We start from the raw sequence: 13,428 nt of genomic DNA, 5'->3' as shown, positions 1-13,428 counted from the left end.
CCATCTGCTGGCGGTATTGAATAAGCATTGCTGCACTGATGGGGTATGCATTAGACGAAAAAAAAGAAGAAAAAGAAGAATAATACGCCCAGAAAAGAGGCGAAAAGGAGAAAAACGTAAAAAAACGTGAAAAAAAAGTAAGAGGAAGAGAAGGGAAAAAAAGGTGGAAATGGGTTTAAAAGTGATTTCGGCGGAGAAATATATATATATATATATATATATATATATATATATATATATATACGCGCACACACACACATATATATAAACGTATTCTCCGTTGAGATATTGCAGCCGCTGCTGTGTCCAGGCCCAGGAGCCTTAGCACTGTGCTGTGATGTCACTCAATACCACTGACATCACTAGGTGTAAACAACATCTCTCCTTTGCTGTGTATGTGACTATGGAGCTGTTTGGTGATGTCGTCTATTATGGCCTTCATAGAAGCAACAGGAGATTGTTGCATCCATCTAGAACCCTCAGAACTACAGTGCTATGATGTCACTCACTTCCACAGGCCTTGCAGAGTGTAAACAACAACAACCCAGCTTTGTTGTGTATGTAACCATAGGGATTTGTGATGTCACCTAGAACCTTCACAGCAGCGACAGCTTTATGAGGAGCATCAGCACTGCTCTGCCTGAGCAGAACCATCACCGCCATAGGTTGTCAAATAACCCGGATTTAACCCACACAGGTAAGTCCAATGGGGTGCAGGCATGTCCTCTATGCTTACAGCTTCCCGTGGGTGTTGGTTTGATACCGTTTGGGGACAGCCAAGGAGGCATCTGCAGGCAACAAAGGTAGGTGTGTGCTTGTGTGTGTGTTTCCTATGCAGATCCTAAGCCCAGTGTCACATGCAAGTAGGAGGAGTAAGAAGGGTTCCTGGCAAATCCGGGTTATGGATTGCATTTAAAAAGGCCCCGTGGGAGTGCAATGGGCCCCTGTCTTGCTGCTTAGCAATAATGGTATGGGTTTAGGTTCTGCTGTGTGTACTGGTGGTTGACTGCCCCCCAGCCCAGAGTGTGCATGGAAAATTGTCTGGCAGCCTCCCTGACAGCAAGCAGTGATAGTGCCCATGAAGGGGACCTTGTTGGGCCCGCCCCTTTCACGGTTATCGCTTCTCGGCCTTTTGGCTAAGATCAAGTGTAGTATCTGTTCTTATCAGTTTAATATCTGATACGTCCCCTATCTGGGGACCATATATTAAATGGATTTTTGAGAACGGGGGCCGATTTCGAAGCTTGCTTCCGTCGCCCTATGCATTGACCCGATATGGCAGTATCTTCGGGTACAGTGCACCACCCCCTTACAGGGTTAAAAAGAAAGATTCCTACTTTCATTGCTACCTGCTTGCTGGCTAGCCAGCTAGCCAGCCCTGTGGGCCTTGCTGCTGCTGCAGCCAAAAAACAAAAGGTGGTGCTGCTGCTGCTTCTGCTGCTTCTGCTTCTGCTTGTGTCTGGCCCCTGTTGGAGCGTCCAGGCACAGGACTTCTGCTGCTGCTGACTAAATGGCCTCCTTAATTGGATCATTTGAGTAGCCAGCACACCTGTGCAGGTAGGGCATGACATGATAGGCAGCTGCCTTGATAGCGGGTGGGTGCTGAATGTTCCTAATTGACAAAATAAGATTAATGCTTATGAAGAAATATAAAATCTCATCCCTTCCCCAATATCGCGCCACACCCCTACCCCTTAATTCCCTGGTTGAACGTGATGGACATATGTCTTTTTTCGACCGTACTAACTATGTAACTATGTAACATAACATGGGGGGGGGGGGGTCTCCTGGCTGTTCACACAGGTGTGTCATTGCTGTACATTGACCATGCATTGCTTCTGTGGTATTGCAAAGGCAAAGACAAATGCTTCCAGCCATCCATTGCACTAATGGATTGGTCATCAGCTGGCTGTCTATGTCCCGCATCAATATAGACCAAAGTACAGAGGGTTAGGCTATGCTATTGTGCACCTACCTGATGCATCAGAAGGTGCGAGGCCCTTGCTAAATTCTGTGCACAGACTTTGAGATCTATACTTTAGACTGTATCTAAACCTGCTCCAACATGGACTGACATTCTGGCCTACTTTCAGCCGATGCGACTTGTCTGTCGCTGAACAGTCGCTTTTTATGTATTCAGCACCTATGTATAATGTTGTAAAAATGCTCTAGAAGCTAAAGTCGCAGAAATGTCACACATATTTGGCCTGCAACTTTCTGTGCGACAAATTCAGACAGGAAAAATCAGTATAAATCCTTAGAAAATTATCCCCCAGTGTCTCCATCTGCTGGCGGTATTGAATAAGCATTGCTGCACTGATGGGGTATGCATTAGACGAAAAAAAAGAAGAAAAAGAAGAATAATACGCCCAGAAAAGAGGCGAAAAGGAGAAAAACGTAAAAAAACGTGAAAAAAAAGTAAGAGGAAGAGAAGGGAAAAAAAGGTGGAAATGGGTTTAAAAGTGATTTCGGCGGAGAATATATATATATATATATATATATATATATATATATATATATATACGCGCACACACACACATATATATAAACGTATTCTCCGTTGAGATATTGCAGCCGCTGCTGTGTCCAGGCCCAGGAGCCTTAGCACTGTGCTGTGATGTCACTCAATACCACTGACATCACTAGGTGTAAACAACATCTCTCCTTTGCTGTGTATGTGACTATGGAGCTGTTTGGTGATGTCGTCTATTATGGCCTTCATAGAAGCAACAGGAGATTGTTGCATCCATCTAGAACCCTCAGAACTACAGTGCTATGATGTCACTCACTTCCACAGGCCTTGCAGAGTGTAAACAACAACAACCCAGCTTTGTTGTGTATGTAACCATAGGGATTTGTGATGTCACCTAGAACCTTCACAGCAGCGACAGCTTTATGAGGAGCATCAGCACTGCTCTGCCTGAGCAGAACCATCACCGCCATAGGTTGTCAAATAACCCGGATTTAACCCACACAGGTAAGTCCAATGGGGTGCAGGCATGTCCTCTATGCTTACAGCTTCCCGTGGGTGTTGGTTTGATACCGTTTGGGGACAGCCAAGGAGGCATCTGCAGGCAACAAAGGTAGGTGTGTGCTTGTGTGTGTGTTTCCTATGCAGATCCTAAGCCCAGTGTCACATGCAAGTAGGAGGAGTAAGAAGGGTTCCTGGCAAATCCGGGTTATGGATTGCATTTAAAAAGGCCCCGTGGGAGTGCAATGGGCCCCTGTCTTGCTGCTTAGCAATAATGGTATGGGTTTAGGTTCTGCTGTGTGTACTGGTGGTTGACTGCCCCCCAGCCCAGAGTGTGCATGGAAAATTGTCTGGCAGCCTCCCTGACAGCAAGCAGTGATAGTGCCCATGAAGGGGACCTTGTTGGGCCCGCCCCTTTCACGGTTATCGCTTCTCGGCCTTTTGGCTAAGATCAAGTGTAGTATCTGTTCTTATCAGTTTAATATCTGATACGTCCCCTATCTGGGGACCATATATTAAATGGATTTTTGAGAACGGGGGCCGATTTCGAAGCTTGCTTCCGTCGCCCTATGCATTGACCCGATATGGCAGTATCTTCGGGTACAGTGCACCACCCCCTTACAGGGTTAAAAAGAAAGATTCCTACTTTCATTGCTACCTGCTTGCTGGCTAGCCAGCTAGCCAGCCCTGTGGGCCTTGCTGCTGCTGCAGCCAAAAAACAAAAGGTGGTGCTGCTGCTGCTTCTGCTGCTTCTGCTTCTGCTTGTGTCTGGCCCCTGTTGGAGCGTCCAGGCACAGGACTTCTGCTGCTGCTGACTAAATGGCCTCCTTAATTGGATCATTTGAGTAGCCAGCACACCTGTGCAGGTAGGGCATGACATGATAGGCAGCTGCCTTGATAGCGGGTGGGTGCTGAATGTTCCTAATTGACAAAATAAGATTAATGCTTATGAAGAAATATAAAATCTCATCCCTTCCCCAATATCGCGCCACACCCCTACCCCTTAATTCCCTGGTTGAACGTGATGGACATATGTCTTTTTTCGACCGTACTAACTATGTAACTATGTAACATAACATGGGGGGGGGGGGTCTCCTGGCTGTTCACACAGGTGTGTCATTGCTGTACATTGACCATGCATTGCTTCTGTGGTATTGCAAAGGCAAAGACAAATGCTTCCAGCCATCCATTGCACTAATGGATTGGTCATCAGCTGGCTGTCTATGTCCCGCATCAATATAGACCAAAGTACAGAGGGTTAGGCTATGCTATTGTGCACCTACCTGATGCATCAGAAGGTGCGAGGCCCTTGCTAAATTCTGTGCACAGACTTTGAGATCTATACTTTAGACTGTATCTAAACCTGCTCCAACATGGACTGACATTCTGGCCTACTTTCAGCCGATGCGACTTGTCTGTCGCTGAACAGTCGCTTTTTATGTATTCAGCACCTATGTATAATGTTGTAAAAATGCTCTAGAAGCTAAAGTCGCAGAAATGTCACACATATTTGGCCTGCAACTTTCTGTGCGACAAATTCAGACAGGAAAAATCAGTATAAATCCTTAGAAAATTATCCCCCAGTGTCTCCATCTGCTGGCGGTATTGAATAAGCATTGCTGCACTGATGGGGTATGCATTAGACGAAAAAAAAGAAGAAAAAGAAGAATAATACGCCCAGAAAAGAGGCGAAAAGGAGAAAAACGTAAAAAAACGTGAAAAAAAAGTAAGAGGAAGAGAAGGGAAAAAAAGGTGGAAATGGGTTTAAAAGTGATTTCGGCGGAGAATATATATATATATATATATATATATATATATATATATATATATATACGCGCACACACACACATATATATAAACGTATTCTCCGTTGAGATATTGCAGCCGCTGCTGTGTCCAGGCCCAGGAGCCTTAGCACTGTGCTGTGATGTCACTCAATACCACTGACATCACTAGGTGTAAACAACATCTCTCCTTTGCTGTGTATGTGACTATGGAGCTGTTTGGTGATGTCGTCTATTATGGCCTTCATAGAAGCAACAGGAGATTGTTGCATCCATCTAGAACCCTCAGAACTACAGTGCTATGATGTCACTCACTTCCACAGGCCTTGCAGAGTGTAAACAACAACAACCCAGCTTTGTTGTGTATGTAACCATAGGGATTTGTGATGTCACCTAGAACCTTCACAGCAGCGACAGCTTTATGAGGAGCATCAGCACTGCTCTGCCTGAGCAGAACCATCACCGCCATAGGTTGTCAAATAACCCGGATTTAACCCACACAGGTAAGTCCAATGGGGTGCAGGCATGTCCTCTATGCTTACAGCTTCCCGTGGGTGTTGGTTTGATACCGTTTGGGGACAGCCAAGGAGGCATCTGCAGGCAACAAAGGTAGGTGTGTGCTTGTGTGTGTGTTTCCTATGCAGATCCTAAGCCCAGTGTCACATGCAAGTAGGAGGAGTAAGAAGGGTTCCTGGCAAATCCGGGTTATGGATTGCATTTAAAAAGGCCCCGTGGGAGTGCAATGGGCCCCTGTCTTGCTGCTTAGCAATAATGGTATGGGTTTAGGTTCTGCTGTGTGTACTGGTGGTTGACTGCCCCCCAGCCCAGAGTGTGCATGGAAAATTGTCTGGCAGCCTCCCTGACAGCAAGCAGTGATAGTGCCCATGAAGGGGACCTTGTTGGGCCCGCCCCTTTCACGGTTATCGCTTCTCGGCCTTTTGGCTAAGATCAAGTGTAGTATCTGTTCTTATCAGTTTAATATCTGATACGTCCCCTATCTGGGGACCATATATTAAATGGATTTTTGAGAACGGGGGCCGATTTCGAAGCTTGCTTCCGTCGCCCTATGCATTGACCCGATATGGCAGTATCTTCGGGTACAGTGCACCACCCCCTTACAGGGTTAAAAAGAAAGATTCCTACTTTCATTGCTACCTGCTTGCTGGCTAGCCAGCTAGCCAGCCCTGTGGGCCTTGCTGCTGCTGCAGCCAAAAAACAAAAGGTGGTGCTGCTGCTGCTTCTGCTGCTTCTGCTTCTGCTTGTGTCTGGCCCCTGTTGGAGCGTCCAGGCACAGGACTTCTGCTGCTGCTGACTAAATGGCCTCCTTAATTGGATCATTTGAGTAGCCAGCACACCTGTGCAGGTAGGGCATGACATGATAGGCAGCTGCCTTGATAGCGGGTGGGTGCTGAATGTTCCTAATTGACAAAATAAGATTAATGCTTATGAAGAAATATAAAATCTCATCCCTTCCCCAATATCGCGCCACACCCCTACCCCTTAATTCCCTGGTTGAACGTGATGGACATATGTCTTTTTTCGACCGTACTAACTATGTAACTATGTAACATAACATGGGGGGGGGGGGTCTCCTGGCTGTTCACACAGGTGTGTCATTGCTGTACATTGACCATGCATTGCTTCTGTGGTATTGCAAAGGCAAAGACAAATGCTTCCAGCCATCCATTGCACTAATGGATTGGTCATCAGCTGGCTGTCTATGTCCCGCATCAATATAGACCAAAGTACAGAGGGTTAGGCTATGCTATTGTGCACCTACCTGATGCATCAGAAGGTGCGAGGCCCTTGCTAAATTCTGTGCACAGACTTTGAGATCTATACTTTAGACTGTATCTAAACCTGCTCCAACATGGACTGACATTCTGGCCTACTTTCAGCCGATGCGACTTGTCTGTCGCTGAACAGTCGCTTTTTATGTATTCAGCACCTATGTATAATGTTGTAAAAATGCTCTAGAAGCTAAAGTCGCAGAAATGTCACACATATTTGGCCTGCAACTTTCTGTGCGACAAATTCAGACAGGAAAAATCAGTATAAATCCTTAGAAAATTATCCCCCAGTGTCTCCATCTGCTGGCGGTATTGAATAAGCATTGCTGCACTGATGGGGTATGCATTAGACGAAAAAAAAGAAGAAAAAGAAGAATAATACGCCCAGAAAAGAGGCGAAAAGGAGAAAAACGTAAAAAAACGTGAAAAAAAAGTAAGAGGAAGAGAAGGGAAAAAAAGGTGGAAATGGGTTTAAAAGTGATTTCGGCGGAGAAATATATATATATATATATATATATATATATATATATATATATATATACGCGCACACACACACATATATATAAACGTATTCTCCGTTGAGATATTGCAGCCGCTGCTGTGTCCAGGCCCAGGAGCCTTAGCACTGTGCTGTGATGTCACTCAATACCACTGACATCACTAGGTGTAAACAACATCTCTCCTTTGCTGTGTATGTGACTATGGAGCTGTTTGGTGATGTCGTCTATTATGGCCTTCATAGAAGCAACAGGAGATTGTTGCATCCATCTAGAACCCTCAGAACTACAGTGCTATGATGTCACTCACTTCCACAGGCCTTGCAGAGTGTAAACAACAACAACCCAGCTTTGTTGTGTATGTAACCATAGGGATTTGTGATGTCACCTAGAACCTTCACAGCAGCGACAGCTTTATGAGGAGCATCAGCACTGCTCTGCCTGAGCAGAACCATCACCGCCATAGGTTGTCAAATAACCCGGATTTAACCCACACAGGTAAGTCCAATGGGGTGCAGGCATGTCCTCTATGCTTACAGCTTCCCGTGGGTGTGTTGGTTTGATACCGTTTGGGGACAGCCAAGGAGGCATCTGCAGGCAACAAAGGTAGGTGTGTGCTTGTGTGTGTGTTTCCTATGCAGATCCTAAGCCCAGTGTCACATGCAAGTAGGAGGAGTAAGAAGGGTTCCTGGCAAATCCGGGTTATGGATTGCATTTAAAAAGGCCCCGTGGGAGTGCAATGGGCCCCTGTCTTGCTGCTTAGCAATAATGGTATGGGTTTAGGTTCTGCTGTGTGTACTGGTGGTTGACTGCCCCCCAGCCCAGAGTGTGCATGGAAAATTGTCTGGCAGCCTCCCTGACAGCAAGCAGTGATAGTGCCCATGAAGGGGACCTTGTTGGGCCCGCCCCTTTCACGGTTATCGCTTCTCGGCCTTTTGGCTAAGATCAAGTGTAGTATCTGTTCTTATCAGTTTAATATCTGATACGTCCCCTATCTGGGGACCATATATTAAATGGATTTTTGAGAACGGGGGCCGATTTCGAAGCTTGCTTCCGTCGCCCTATGCATTGACCCGATATGGCAGTATCTTCGGGTACAGTGCACCACCCCCTTACAGGGTTAAAAAGAAAGATTCCTACTTTCATTGCTACCTGCTTGCTGGCTAGCCAGCTAGCCAGCCCTGTGGGCCTTGCTGCTGCTGCAGCCAAAAAACAAAAGGTGGTGCTGCTGCTGCTTCTGCTGCTTCTGCTTCTGCTTGTGTCTGGCCCCTGTTGGAGCGTCCAGGCACAGGACTTCTGCTGCTGCTGACTAAATGGCCTCCTTAATTGGATCATTTGAGTAGCCAGCACACCTGTGCAGGTAGGGCATGACATGATAGGCAGCTGCCTTGATAGCGGGTGGGTGCTGAATGTTCCTAATTGACAAAATAAGATTAATGCTTATGAAGAAATATAAAATCTCATCCCTTCCCCAATATCGCGCCACACCCCTACCCCTTAATTCCCTGGTTGAACGTGATGGACATATGTCTTTTTTCGACCGTACTAACTATGTAACTATGTAACATAACATGGGGGGGGGGGGTCTCCTGGCTGTTCACACAGGTGTGTCATTGCTGTACATTGACCATGCATTGCTTCTGTGGTATTGCAAAGGCAAAGACAAATGCTTCCAGCCATCCATTGCACTAATGGATTGGTCATCAGCTGGCTGTCTATGTCCCGCATCAATATAGACCAAAGTACAGAGGGTTAGGCTATGCTATTGTGCACCTACCTGATGCATCAGAAGGTGCGAGGCCCTTGCTAAATTCTGTGCACAGACTTTGAGATCTATACTTTAGACTGTATCTAAACCTGCTCCAACATGGACTGACATTCTGGCCTACTTTCAGCCGATGCGACTTGTCTGTCGCTGAACAGTCGCTTTTTATGTATTCAGCACCTATGTATAATGTTGTAAAAATGCTCTAGAAGCTAAAGTCGCAGAAATGTCACACATATTTGGCCTGCAACTTTCTGTGCGACAAATTCAGACAGGAAAAATCAGTATAAATCCTTAGAAAATTATCCCCCAGTGTCTCCATCTGCTGGCGGTATTGAATAAGCATTGCTGCACTGATGGGGTATGCATTAGACGAAAAAAAAGAAGAAAAAGAAGAATAATACGCCCAGAAAAGAGGCGAAAAGGAGAAAAACGTAAAAAAACGTGAAAAAAAAGTAAGAGGAAGAGAAGGGAAAAAAAGGTGGAAATGGGTTTAAAAGTGATTTCGGCGGAGAAATATATATATATATATATATATATATATATATATATATATATATATACGCGCACACACACACATATATATAAACGTATTCTCCGTTGAGATATTGCAGCCGCTGCTGTGTCCAGGCCCAGGAGCCTTAGCACTGTGCTGTGATGTCACTCAATACCACTGACATCACTAGGTGTAAACAACATCTCTCCTTTGCTGTGTATGTGACTATGGAGCTGTTTGGTGATGTCGTCTATTATGGCCTTCATAGAAGCAACAGGAGATTGTTGCATCCATCTAGAACCCTCAGAACTACAGTGCTATGATGTCACTCACTTCCACAGGCCTTGCAGAGTGTAAACAACAACAACCCAGCTTTGTTGTGTATGTAACCATAGGGATTTGTGATGTCACCTAGAACCTTCACAGCAGCGACAGCTTTATGAGGAGCATCAGCACTGCTCTGCCTGAGCAGAACCATCACCGCCATAGGTTGTCAAATAACCCGGATTTAACCCACACAGGTAAGTCCAATGGGGTGCAGGCATGTCCTCTATGCTTACAGCTTCCCGTGGGTGTTGGTTTGATACCGTTTGGGGACAGCCAAGGAGGCATCTGCAGGCAACAAAGGTAGGTGTGTGCTTGTGTGTGTGTTTCCTATGCAGATCCTAAGCCCAGTGTCACATGCAAGTAGGAGGAGTAAGAAGGGTTCCTGGCAAATCCGGGTTATGGATTGCATTTAAAAAGGCCCCGTGGGAGTGCAATGGGCCCCTGTCTTGCTGCTTAGCAATAATGGTATGGGTTTAGGTTCTGCTGTGTGTACTGGTGGTTGACTGCCCCCCAGCCCAGAGTGTGCATGGAAAATTGTCTGGCAGCCTCCCTGACAGCAAGCAGTGATAGTGCCCATGAAGGGGACCTTGTTGGGCCCGCCCCTTTCACGGTTATCGCTTCTCGGCCTTTTGGCTAAGATCAAGTGTAGTATCTGTTCTTATCAGTTTAATATCTGATACGTCCCCTATCTGGGGACCATATATTAAATGGATTTTTGAGAACGGGGGCCGATTTCGAAGCTTGCTTCCGTCGCCCTATGCATTGACCCGATATGGCAGTATCTTCGGGTACAGTGCACCACCCCCTTACAGGGTTAAAAAGAAAGATTCCTACTTTCATTGCTACCTGCTTGCTGGCTAGCCAGCTAGCCAGCCCTGTGGGCCTTGCTGCTGCTGCAGCCAAAAAACAAAAGGTGGTGCTGCTGCTGCTTCTGCTGCTTCTGCTTCTGCTTGTGTCTGGCCCCTGTTGGAGCGTCCAGGCACAGGACTTCTGCTGCTGCTGACTAAATGGCCTCCTTAATTGGATCATTTGAGTAGCCAGCACACCTGTGCAGGTAGGGCATGACATGATAGGCAGCTGCCTTGATAGCGGGTGGGTGCTGAATGTTCCTAATTGACAAAATAAGATTAATGCTTATGAAGAAATATAAAATCTCATCCCTTCCCCAATATCGCGCCACACCCCTACCCCTTAATTCCCTGGTTGAACGTGATGGACATATGTCTTTTTTCGACCGTACTAACTATGTAACTATGTAACATAACATGGGGGGGGGGGGGTCTCCTGGCTGTTCACACAGGTGTGTCATTGCTGTACATTGACCATGCATTGCTTCTGTGGTATTGCAAAGGCAAAGACAAATGCTTCCAGCCATCCATTGCACTAATGGATTGGTCATCAGCTGGCTGTCTATGTCCCGCATCAATATAGACCAAAGTACAGAGGGTTAGGCTATGCTATTGTGCACCTACCTGATGCATCAGAAGGTGCGAGGCCCTTGCTAAATTCTGTGCACAGACTTTGAGATCTATACTTTAGACTGTATCTAAACCTGCTCCAACATGGACTGACATTCTGGCCTACTTTCAGCCGATGCGACTTGTCTGTCGCTGAACAGTCGCTTTTTATGTATTCAGCACCTATGTATAATGTTGTAAAAATGCTCTAGAAGCTAAAGTCGCAGAAATGTCACACATATTTGGCCTGCAACTTTCTGTGCGACAAATTCAGACAGGAAAAATCAGTATAAATCCTTAGAAAATTATCCCCCAGTGTCTCCATCTGCTGGCGGTATTGAATAAGCATTGCTGCACTGATGGGGTATGCATTAGACGAAAAAAAAGAAGAAAAAGAAGAATAATACGCCCAGAAAAGAGGCGAAAAGGAGAAAAACGTAAAAAAACGTGAAAAAAAAGTAAGAGGAAGAGAAGGGAAAAAAAGGTGGAAATGGGTTTAAAAGTGATTTCGGCGGAGAAATATATATATATATATATATATATATATATATATATATATATATACGCGCACACACACACATATATATAAACGTATTCTCCGTTGAGATATTGCAGCCGCTGCTGTGTCCAGGCCCAGGAGCCTTAGCACTGTGCTGTGATGTCACTCAATACCACTGACATCACTAGGTGTAAACAACATCTCTCCTTTGCTGTGTATGTGACTATGGAGCTGTTTGGTGATGTCGTCTATTATGGCCTTCATAGAAGCAACAGGAGATTGTTGCATCCATCTAGAACCCTCAGAACTACAGTGCTATGATGTCACTCACTTCCACAGGCCTTGCAGAGTGTAAACAACAACAACCCAGCTTTGTTGTGTATGTAACCATAGGGATTTGTGATGTCACCTAGAACCTTCACAGCAGCGACAGCTTTATGAGGAGCATCAGCACTGCTCTGCCTGAGCAGAACCATCACCGCCATAGGTTGTCAAATAACCCGGATTTAACCCACACAGGTAAGTCCAATGGGGTGCAGGCATGTCCTCTATGCTTACAGCTTCCCGTGGGTGTTGGTTTGATACCGTTTGGGGACAGCCAAGGAGGCATCTGCAGGCAACAAAGGTAGGTGTGTGCTTGTGTGTGTGTTTCCTATGCAGATCCTAAGCCCAGTGTCACATGCAAGTAGGAGGAGTAAGAAGGGTTCCTGGCAAATCCGGGTTATGGATTGCATTTAAAAAGGCCCCGTGGGAGTGCAATGGGCCCCTGTCTTGCTGCTTAGCAATAATGGTATGGGTTTAGGTTCTGCTGTGTGTACTGGTGGTTGACTGCCCCCCAGCCCAGAGTGTGCATGGAAAATTGTCTGGCAGCCTCCCTGACAGCAAGCAGTGATAGTGCCCATGAAGGGGACCTTGTTGGGCCCGCCCCTTTCACGGTTATCGCTTCTCGGCCTTTTGGCTAAGATCAAGTGTAGTATCTGTTCTTATCAGTTTAATATCTGATACGTCCCCTATCTGGGGACCATATATTAAATGGATTTTTGAGAACGGGGGCCGATTTCGAAGCTTGCTTCCGTCGCCCTATGCATTGACCCGATATGGCAGTATCTTCGGGTACAGTGCACCACCCCCTTACAGGGTTAAAAAGAAAGATTCCTACTTTCATTGCTACCTGCTTGCTGGCTAGCCAGCTAGCCAGCCCTGTGGGCCTTGCTGCTGCTGCAGCCAAAAAACAAAAGGTGGTGCTGCTGCTGCTTCTGCTGCTTCTGCTTCTGCTTGTGTCTGGCCCCTGTTGGAGCGTCCAGGCACAGGACTTCTGCTGCTGCTGACTAAATGGCCTCCTTAATTGGATCATTTGAGTAGCCAGCACACCTGTGCAGGTAGGGCATGACATGATAGGCAGCTGCCTTGATAGCGGGTGGGTGCTGAATGTTCCTAATTGACAAAATAAGATTAATGCTTATGAAGAAATATAAAATCTCATCCCTTCCCCAATATCGCGCCACACCCCTACCCCTTAATTCCCTGGTTGAACGTGATGGACATATGTCTTTTTTCGACCGTACTAACTATGTAACTATGTAACATAACATGGGGGGGGGGGGGTCTCCTGGCTGTTCACACAGGTGTGTCATTGCTGTACATTGACCATGCATTGCTTCTGTGGTATTGCAAAGGCAAAGACAAATGCTTCCAGCCATCCATTGCACTAATGGATTGGTCATCAGCTGGCTGTCTATGTCCCGCATCAATATAGACCAAAGTACAGAGGGTTAGGCTATGCTATTGTGCACCTACCTGATGCATCAGAAGGTGCGAGGCCCTTGCTAAATTCTGTGCACA

At 46.1% G+C, this 13,428-nt stretch overlaps 6 non-coding genes across 6 annotated transcripts; all 6 read left to right on the top strand.

Moving 5' to 3' along the window:
• Nucleotides 1-1,116: 1,116 nt before the first annotated feature.
• On the top strand, nt 1,117-1,307 carry LOC130322898 (U2 spliceosomal RNA). Its single transcript, XR_008868315.1, has one exon. It is a non-coding gene; the product is annotated as a U2 spliceosomal RNA (small nuclear RNA).
• A 2,089-nt stretch (nt 1,308-3,396) lies between these two features.
• Nucleotides 3,397-3,587, top strand: LOC130322917 (U2 spliceosomal RNA). The gene has a single exon (XR_008868332.1). It is a non-coding gene; the product is annotated as a U2 spliceosomal RNA (small nuclear RNA).
• Nucleotides 3,588-5,677: 2,090 nt separating this feature from the next.
• Nucleotides 5,678-5,868, top strand: LOC130322916 (U2 spliceosomal RNA). Its single transcript, XR_008868331.1, has one exon. It is a non-coding gene; the product is annotated as a U2 spliceosomal RNA (small nuclear RNA).
• Nucleotides 5,869-7,961: 2,093 nt separating this feature from the next.
• On the top strand, nt 7,962-8,152 carry LOC130322915 (U2 spliceosomal RNA). The gene has a single exon (XR_008868330.1). It is a non-coding gene; the product is annotated as a U2 spliceosomal RNA (small nuclear RNA).
• Nucleotides 8,153-10,243: 2,091 nt separating this feature from the next.
• On the top strand, nt 10,244-10,434 carry LOC130322909 (U2 spliceosomal RNA). Its single transcript, XR_008868325.1, has one exon. It is a non-coding gene; the product is annotated as a U2 spliceosomal RNA (small nuclear RNA).
• A 2,090-nt stretch (nt 10,435-12,524) lies between these two features.
• LOC130322897 (U2 spliceosomal RNA) lies at nt 12,525-12,715 on the top strand. The gene has a single exon (XR_008868314.1). It is a non-coding gene; the product is annotated as a U2 spliceosomal RNA (small nuclear RNA).
• The last annotated feature ends 713 nt before the right edge of the window (nt 12,716-13,428 follow it).

This window comes from Hyla sarda, unplaced genomic scaffold, assembly GCF_029499605.1.
Source record: "Hyla sarda isolate aHylSar1 unplaced genomic scaffold, aHylSar1.hap1 scaffold_2388, whole genome shotgun sequence".
In the NCBI taxonomy this organism is placed as follows: Eukaryota; Metazoa; Chordata; class Amphibia; order Anura; family Hylidae; genus Hyla; species Hyla sarda.
This window is presented reverse-complemented; position numbering and strand designations above follow the sequence as displayed.